General features: G+C 46.5%; 1 long non-coding RNA gene across 1 annotated transcript; it reads left to right on the top strand.

Moving 5' to 3' along the window:
* The first annotated feature begins 823 nt into the window (after positions 1 to 823).
* On the top strand, positions 824 to 7,526 carry LOC140605739 (uncharacterized). The gene is made up of 3 exons (XR_012008302.1): positions 824 to 1,131; positions 4,738 to 4,854; positions 6,493 to 7,526. It is a non-coding gene; the product is annotated as an uncharacterized lncRNA (long non-coding RNA).
* The last annotated feature ends 492 nt before the right edge of the window (positions 7,527 to 8,018 follow it).

Raw genomic sequence — 8,018 nt, 5'->3', positions numbered from 1 at the left:
TTCAGGCGAGTTGTAGTCCCAGGTGGGGCGGGATAAAGGGAAGGCGGCATTTATGAGGTCTGGGTTTTGAGTCGGCTGTCTGTCCTCTCCCAGGACAGACTTCCGGGCTTCCACCTGAATTCGTTCTCTCTCCTCGGTGGTGAGGAGAACCTGCAAGAGCTGTCGGCATCATCCCAAGTAGGCTGCTGGGTAAGGAGAACAGTATCTAAAAGCCCGATTAGATCTCTCGGATTATGAGAGAACTTTGCATTTTGGGTTTTCCAATTATATAAATCACTGGTGGAGAATGGCCAATATAACATTAGCTGTTCGCCAGTCTCATCGGGGGCCCCATGGCACGGAGGGGAAGGGCGGTGGAGTCGGCTGGCCCCGCATTCAGAGGTGGGGCCGTCCGCGGGGTCCGACCGCGTGTCCCCGCTGCCGGCCCGCGACAGGGCCTCCCTCGTCAGGGAGGGGTGGCGCCCCTTCTGCAGCCCCCGGTGTCTCCGATGGAGGGGTGAAAGGGGGAGGGGGTGCCTGGTAGGGCGGGCGGGAGAATCAGGTCCTCCGGGGAGGAATCCTGGAAGACCGGATAAAGGGGCGCTTGGAGTAGAGTCGGCCTCCTTCTCGGCTTTCCGCAGGGCTAGAATCTCGGTGGGTCCTGCTTTGGGGGGTAAAAATGGTTTTAGCCAAAGAGGGGGATTCTCGATCATGTCCTGCCAGATCAGGATGTAGGGCACCTGGTCAGAGTGGCCGTCCGGTTTGTCCCTGAAGATCACGGCCTTAACCTGTAAGATAATAGGTAGGTGAAAAGTTCCTTCTCGGGGCCATCCCACGTCAAAGGTTGGCCATTCTGACATGCAATAAATTCGGAATCTCTCTCTCCGTATGTCTATGCTCAGAATACGAGCTCTTTCCCTAGCATCCGAGAAGTGGGAGAGCATAAGAGACAGGGGAGTGGTTTCTGTCTCCCCCATTATGTCCCCAATCCACACCAAGACACACAGTAAAGACAATTAACAAGGACACAACAACCCAGACAAATGCAAAAAAAGTTAACAAGTACTTAGTAACACAGACCAACGTTCCAGTGCGGCCGCAGAGACAAAACAGAAAGCAACCCGAAGGGCTGGCAGCCCGTCCTCCTTACAGGTGAGGGCCCCGTCCTCCCGGTGGGGGCAAGGGACGTCTCCTCAAGACCCTCGGTCCATGGCCCGCCAGCGCGTCCGCTTAAGCCAATGCCGACCTAATACAGATCGGAATTCCTTCAGGTTAGAGCTCTCAGAAACATGCGCGCAAAAGGTGGAAAAAGTGGAGTGCACTCACCACGCATGAAACCCGCCGGATAGGGTCCTGGGGGTCTCTCGGATCCCGGACAAGCCCCCAGATGTTGTGCCCAAGATTGAGAACCCGAGAAACCACCACGGAGCCGACACCGATGCAATCACACGAGGGTTTATTACAAGCTCGAGCTTGGGTCCAAGTGTACCCGACACAACGGAGCAGGGACTTGGACCCCGAGACTAAGAGGCGTAGCAGCTTTATAGGGGCCAGTGGCCCATGGGATACGCAGAAAGTTGCACAGTCATGTCGGTCCACACGCAGGTGGCCGATTGAATTACACCTTACCCTATAGTATCCACTTGAGCTGCCCTATTACTTTGGTCAGAATTGGAGCACAGTTTTGGCGGGCACAAAGCAGGGTCACATTGTCATGAGCCGGATTTCCTTAGGGTGTGCCCTGGTCTTTGATTAGGGCGGGGCAGTGCCCTAAGTAATAAGCAGGTCAGCACATGGCGGGTGCAGCCCAAAATAGAGTCAGTCCTGCTCTGCTTGTCCAGGGGTAGGGGATTTTTGTTAAATTTCCTTGGTCCCACAGGCGGCGCTAAACCGCTGAGCCCCCCGGGCTGCCCCCACCCTCACCCCAAGGCAGATTCTTAACTGAAGCACCCAGGTGCCCCAGTACTTTATCTTTCATGATAAAGTACTGGAAGGCTGTTAGTGTGTGCTGCCTCCTCCTGAAGGCTGCGCCGCCGGCTCCCCCGCCAGCTGTGCAGGGCGCCTCTTTCCCTGCATTGTCATCAGCACTGGGTATTACCACTCTTTTGAATCTTGACTGAGCTGATAAACAAAATGTGCTATCTTCATGTGATAGTGATTTGCCTTTTTTGACCATGGCTGAGGTTGGCACTTTTTCTTACATATACAGACCATTTTAATTTCTTTCTTTGTGAATTGTTTCTGTTGTATTTCTAGATTTGTAAGAGATTCTTATATGTAAGTATATTCACTTCTTTCTGTCATCTACCTAGCAAATATCCCTCTTCCCTCCAATAAGAGTGTATCTTTTATATTTTGCTCATTTGGAATACGTTTATGTAGTTAAATATAGCAATTAAAAATATTTTTGGTCTTTGGAGTCATATTAGAAAGATCTATACACTCAAGATTATAAAAATGCTGATATTTTCTTCTGGTAATTAAGTAAATTCCCTTCTAAAGTCTTAAATCCTTAATAAATCTGGAATTTATTTTCGTGTAAGGTATGAATTGAACTTAATTTTTCCCCAGTGGTTCTCTTAATGTTTTCACTTATTTATTAAAAATTCCGCTATTTCCTGATAGATTTGAATCCTATATTTTGCTGTATTTAATTCTTACTGTCTTTGGATCTGTCTCGTTGACATGGTTTTCTCTTCCTCTGCCAGTGTCTCCTTGATTTATTGACTGTAGTTTTACAATATGTTTTGTTATCTTATAAGCAAACTCTCATTAATTTTTTTCAAAAAATTTTGGTAATTCTCAAACATCTGTATTTCCAGATGAACTTTAGAATTATTTAACTAAAAAAATAAAAATTCCACTGCTTTTCATTTGTATTTGGGTTAAATTTGTAGATTACTTTAGAGAAAATAAGCATTTTATAGATTTTTATAGTAATTGATCTTCCCATCAAGAATTATTCAAGAGTGCTATATCCCTCAATAAAGTTTTTTAGTTTTATTTGTAGAGGTCCTATACATTTCTGGTTGTTTATTTGTAGGTATTTGGTACTTTTTATGGCTTATATAAATGGGATTTTTTTCCATTACATTTTCTAACTGCTTGTCACTGAAATATAGAAAGCTATTTCTATTTATCTAACCACTGGCTATTCTACCAAACTCTCTTTTTAGTTCTAATCATTTTTCATTTAAGTGTCGATTTTTATTTAAATTCAATTTACTTCAATTTAATCAATGAATTAAATTTTATTTAATTTTTTATTTGAGTGTTGAGCGTTTGTAGGCAAACATCATCTTCATTTGAAAGTGGTGATACGTTCTTTCCCAGTGTTTTTCTACTTCCCATCAGCTCCCTGATATGTCGTGATTATTTGAAGGGGGTGGTTTACATCTGTGGACTGAAAATCATGAATAACCTCAGGTGTGGCTTCGTAAGCTGAGCACCACTTTTAACACCTGCGGGTGGCCAAGAAGAGAAGGGTATGTGAGAGTATGTCTGTGTAGTGAAGACAAAAGGAGGACACCTGAGCCAGGAGAGCCGGGATGATGTGGCAGCATGTTGCCATCACAGCTGTCCTTGTCAGCAACCTGTGCTGCTTGCATTGTGTGCTGCTGGCATTTCATTTTTAGGTATGTAGTGTGCACAATATTTAAATTGAGAATGGGCATTGAATGCAATGGACAATATAAGTAGCTTTTCCTCATGTTGACCATGCATTCTTGGACCTGCATTCCTAGAATGAGTGCCCTTTTTAAAAAAGATTTTAGGGATCCCTGGGTGGCGCAGTGGTTTGGCGCCTGCCTTTGGCCCAGGGCGCAATCCTGGAGACCCGGGATCGAATCCCATGTCAGCCTCCCGGTGCATGGAGCCTGCTTCTCCCTCTGCCTGTGTCTCTGCCTCTCTCTCTCTGTGTGTGATCATAAATAAATAAAGAAAATAAAAAAATAAAAAAAGATTTTATTTATCTATTCATGAGAGACACAGAGAGAGAGAGAGAGAAGCAGAGACACAGGCAGAGGGAGAAGCAGGCTCCATGCAGGGAGCCCGACAAGGGACTCGACCCTGGGTCTCCAGGATCACGCCCTGGGCCGAAGGCAGCGCCAAACCACTGAGCCACCCGGGCTGCCCTAATGAGTGCCATTTAATCATGGTGTATTATACTCTTAATGTTCTACTAGATTCTCTTTGATAGTGTTTGATTTCATATTTTCCCATCAATATTTCAGAAGAGACTGATCTACAGAGCTTAGGGCACTGTCTTTGTTGGATTGTGGCATGAGATTTATACTAGCTTCACAGGATTATAAGTGAAACTTTCCATCCTTTCTTATTCTCTGGAAAATATTAATTGCATGTGAATAATCTATTCTTTGTGAGAGCTCGTAAAGCCATGTGGGACTGATGCCATTTTAGGGTCATCTTTCCAAAACTGAAATTTGGCTAGGGCACATGTTTTCAACAGCTTCTCATTGATCACAGGATAAAGTGCAAATTCTTCAGCCTGACATTCAAGATGCAGTATGATTCAACTCTGCATTGGCTCTTATCATTTCTCCTCCCTCTCTTATACTCCGGTACAACTAACTTCTGGAAATTCCCCAGACCCTACAGTGGGAGATTCAAGAGGGTAGGAACATGTTTGTTTTGTTCAATGCAAGATCTCTGACACCCTGTAGAAGCTTCCATTTAAAATATATTCTTTGAGGTCTTACTGAGTGGCATTCACTCTCTTAATACTGCTGTATCTTTTAGTTTATGTCAATACGTGTCTACTAAGCATCAACCTTGTGCCGGGTTTATATGTTGGCCCTGAGAAGAAAGAATCCCAGTCACTGTACTCAAGTTCCCATTTGGCTGTTGGGGAAACAGGTGAGTAGAAAGACCTTACGCACAGTGAGGTAACTGCAATGAGGGGGACATGAATGGGCATCCAGGGAGAATTGGGAAGGGCTACCTGACCCAGCCTGGGGAGAGAAATCAAAGAGGCTTTCTGGAGGAGGTAGCTTTGGATTTAGACTTACCTGATAAGGAGAAGCAGAGACAGGCTGTTACAGGTCAATAGGATACCATGAGCCAAGGACGAGAAGGAAGAGCCAGCACAGCCCACATCATCTCCTTGTGACAATAGCACTTGTCTGCTAGGATATCCTATCCTTCCCGCTGCTGAAAATCTGCTAATGCCTTCTTAGCTTACTCCAGATGAATTCTAAGTCCTTGGCACAAACAAGGCCCCCATGCTTCTCCAAATTTACCAGATCATTCTATTCTAACCACTCCTGTTCCTTGCATAGCCCCAACAGTCCTAGCCCTTTGTGTGTTTGTGCCATCTGCCTAATGACTCACACCTTCACTTTGTCCAGGTCTCTGCCCAAATGTCACCAACTGGTGAGGCTGTCCTCTAACCCTATGGAAAACAACCCCTCAATTACTCTCTGTCCTTATCCTGCTTTAACTCCATACTAGCAGAGCCACCTGATATTACACATACACATACATGTTTACATATGCACACATGTATACACACACCTATATGTATGTATATATCATAGCCTGTGATATGTATATAATTTTTTAAAAAAGATTTTATTCATGAGAGACACATGGAGAGAGGCAGAGACACAGGCAGAGGGAGAATCAGGCTCCCCATGGGGAACCCACTGTGGGACTTGATCCCAGGACCCCAGGATCACGACCTGAGCCAAAGGCAGACTCTCAACCACTGAGCCACCCATGTGTCCCTGATATGTATATAGTTTTTAACTTTTTTTTTTGCCTGCTAGAATGAGAGTTTCAGTAGAACAGGGATTTTCTTTGCTCAGTCTTCTAGCCCCAGTTACCCAGAACACCATCTAGAAGAATGTTCTCAGTAAACATAAGCAGTTTGGCATTGCTGGGAGCAATGAGGGAGGAGGTGGGAGGTGAGGACCAGTAGCTAGCAGCAGGAGGCTGAGGCAAGCCTCAAATGATAGTGAGGAGCTTTGACCTTCTCCTGGAGGTAGCTGGGAACTAGGAAAGGGTAACAGGGTGAGGCATATGCCCATTGGAAGGGAGGGACTGGAGGGAGTGAATTGGCAGACACCGAGGGCTGGTTATCTTATCTCAGTGTAGGCAAGAGGTAGTGCTAAAGGGCTGGCGGTGAGGATGGCAGACAGCGAGGGGGCAGGAGAAATGGATGGCCTGGCTGCTGGGGGGTGGAGATGCCACTTGCTGAGCTGGGGAGTCCCAGGAGTGGGGCAGAGATTCCATTCTTGGTGTGTCACATCCAAGGGGTTCCTGGGCATGCTAGTGGGGGTATTCAGGAAACTGAGGTCAGGTGGGTCTAGAGCTCAGAGAGTAGCCTGGACTGAGAGAGGTTTGGGGATTGGAGCATGGGGAGCATGATGTCACTGGCCTGGCTGCCATCACCACCACTTACACTCTTCAAAGCAACTTTTAATTGGGTCACCTAGTATGTACCAGACCCTGTGCTCAGGGCTCTAGGTAGATTCTTTGTTGATTTTCCCCTAGAATCTGGTGGTATGCTGGCACAGGTCTTTCCACCAGCTCTCTGGAGAACAAACCAACCAACCCTGATTTGTAGGGTCCACCAGTTTTCGTGGTATAAACACTCCCGCCATGGCTGATTTCAAGCTACCAACATGATGTCACCAGACATGGAGTTGGGAAGGGATGTGCAGTGGCTCAGCATCATACAGTATTTTTACAACACAGAGACAACCTCAAGAGCATTGGTGAGAGTAAAATGAAATAAATTTATAGAAATCGATGACTTTGGAGTATTTATTACCTTTGATTTTAATATCACTTATTGAATTGTAAGTTTATATAATTTAATTTCTAATAGTGGCTGTTTTTAACAACCGGCTCACAAAATGGATTCCTGAAAATTAACAAGCAGTGCTTTCAGGCAAGTATCAATCAATGCCAGCACATTGCTGCTACAGTCTCATGACGGATCAGGGAGACGAAGTGAGGTCTGGTAAAGGAGAGAGCTGAGTATCCGTGGGCAAGTAACTTCTTGTCCTAGAGCTTCTTTGGTTTCTTAACCTGTAAAATGGGGACAAGTAATGTGTCTCCTAAGAAACTACGGAGTCTCAATGTAACTAATAATGCTTGTAAAGCACCTGGCACTTGGTAAACAGCGGACAAGTAGAAATCACCAGGCGTTATAGTTATTTTGATAATAATCAACATGGATCCTACCCTTAAGATATTTATGGTTTAGTGGAAGGAGGGGGCCAATGATAAGACCTACACATGTTCATAGGATTCTGATTCAGGCAGAAAAGGAAGCCTTCCTGGAGGAGGCTGCATTTGAACGGAGTCTGGCAGATTGGGTTCAGAAGGGGAGGCATTCCTGATTGATGGTTCACCACAAGCAGAGGATGGACCCAGGATGCAGGGACAGTGCTAGATGAGGCTGGGGGTGACAAAAGGAACATATATGCCAAGACAAAGTCTGAAGTTTCCCCTGAGGGCAGTGGGGAGTCCCAGTGGCTCTTCAGCAGGGCCTGAGGGAATCTGATTGGCCTCTTGGAATATCAGTGTGACTGCAGTGGGGAGGAGGGCCGGGAGGGGGCAGGAAGGAAGGTGGCATTGACCATGGGTGGGATAGGGTGGTGGGAATGGAAGCTCACCCATCTGGGCTCCTTCTCTGTGCCTGGGTGGGGCTTGGGAGGGGGTGTCCAAAGACACAGGCTCCCTTGACCCCTCCTCTCCCATAGCTCCTGGAGGTGAGCAGCAGGGTTCCCTCCCTCAACCACTATCATCCCCAGCCCTGTCCAGGCCCAGGTCCAGCTCCAGCAGCTAATCCTGGTCACACTGGGTCCCAAGGCCGGGGCGGGGCAGCCGGGCAGCTGGCCTCAATTAGCTGGGGAGCTGGGTCTGGACAGTGTCATTAGGAGAAAACCAGAGCCCGGCCATAAACTCTAATGAATGCATTAATGGAAGACTTGTGCGCCTCAAAGGGAAAAAAAAAAGCGGGTCTAAATAAAGTTATTAACACAGCCCACCTGTGTTCGGCTCTTGGCCTA

Source organism: Canis lupus, chromosome 16 (genome assembly GCF_048164855.1).
Source record: "Canis lupus baileyi chromosome 16, mCanLup2.hap1, whole genome shotgun sequence".
NCBI classification, from domain to species: domain Eukaryota; kingdom Metazoa; phylum Chordata; class Mammalia; order Carnivora; family Canidae; genus Canis; species Canis lupus.
This window is presented reverse-complemented; position numbering and strand designations above follow the sequence as displayed.